The following is a 1050-nucleotide window of genomic DNA, read 5'->3' on the forward strand; positions in this document are numbered from 1 at the left end:
TCTCTCTCTCTCTCTCTCTCTCTCTCTCTCTCTCTCTCTCTCTCTCTCTCCCTTCTCTTCCTCCTGCATTTCTATAATAAAACTCTTAAACCATAGAGAGTCTCTGCTCCATCAAGCCTTCACTCACTCTGGTCAGTATTGGGAACTTCTTCCCTTATCTCTCTCTTTACAGGGTGTGGCCCTGAGGCCCCCAGCTACAATTTCCCACAGTTGAGATTTTGATCTATTTTGACTTGAGCTTTGTGCAAGTTGACAAATATGCATATATCATCATTTTTCTACCTGCTGACTGTGGGAACTAATAGGGACTGGGGAAAGAGGGGGAAGGGAGGATAGCCCACATCGGGCCTGAGTTCCTCCTTTGCTCTGGGCAGGCAGATACAGGAGGGCTGCCAGAAGCTTTCCACTCAGCCCTGGTTGGGCATCTAAGCCACTGACCCCACTTGATGGGGGGTGTTGACAAGGGGAAGCCCCCATCCAGGACCCTGGGGCAACACCCTGTAGCCCCAGGGTTATGGGAGAGAGGGCTGAGGGAGAGAGGTTCCCACAGAGGTGAGAGTAGGTGCAGATGAACAGAGACAGTCTATGGTTTTAGAGTTTTATTATAGAAAGGCAGGGGAAAAGAGAGAAGATAGAAAAGGAGAGAGAGAAGAAAGGTTAAAGATTAAGAGGAAGAGAGAGGAGAGGGGAAAGGAGAAGACAAAGAGAGAGGAGAAAGAAGAGGAGAGAGTAAGAGCAAGAGAGCAAGAGAGCCATAGGAGTGAGAGGAGTGAGAAAGCAAGGAGGGACTAAACAGCCCCTCTTAAAATATGCTGCTATCTTTTCTGCTGCTAGGTAACTGGGGAGGATCTAGCCCGAAGGTCGGAAGCTTGGGTCATTGCCTTCCTGACTACTAACAATGCTTCTCTTGTGGGGGCTGAAGGGGTGGTAACTTTGACAGGAGCCTTGAGTTCCAGGAGACATGAGAGAACTCCTCTGTCCCATGTGAATTATCACCACCGGGTCCTGGGGTTCAACATCTAGCCTCAACTGGAAACCAGGCTATCTGTG

Source organism: Mus pahari, chromosome 1, assembly GCF_900095145.1.
Source record: "Mus pahari chromosome 1, PAHARI_EIJ_v1.1, whole genome shotgun sequence".
Lineage (NCBI taxonomy): Eukaryota > Metazoa > Chordata > Mammalia > Rodentia > Muridae > Mus > Mus pahari.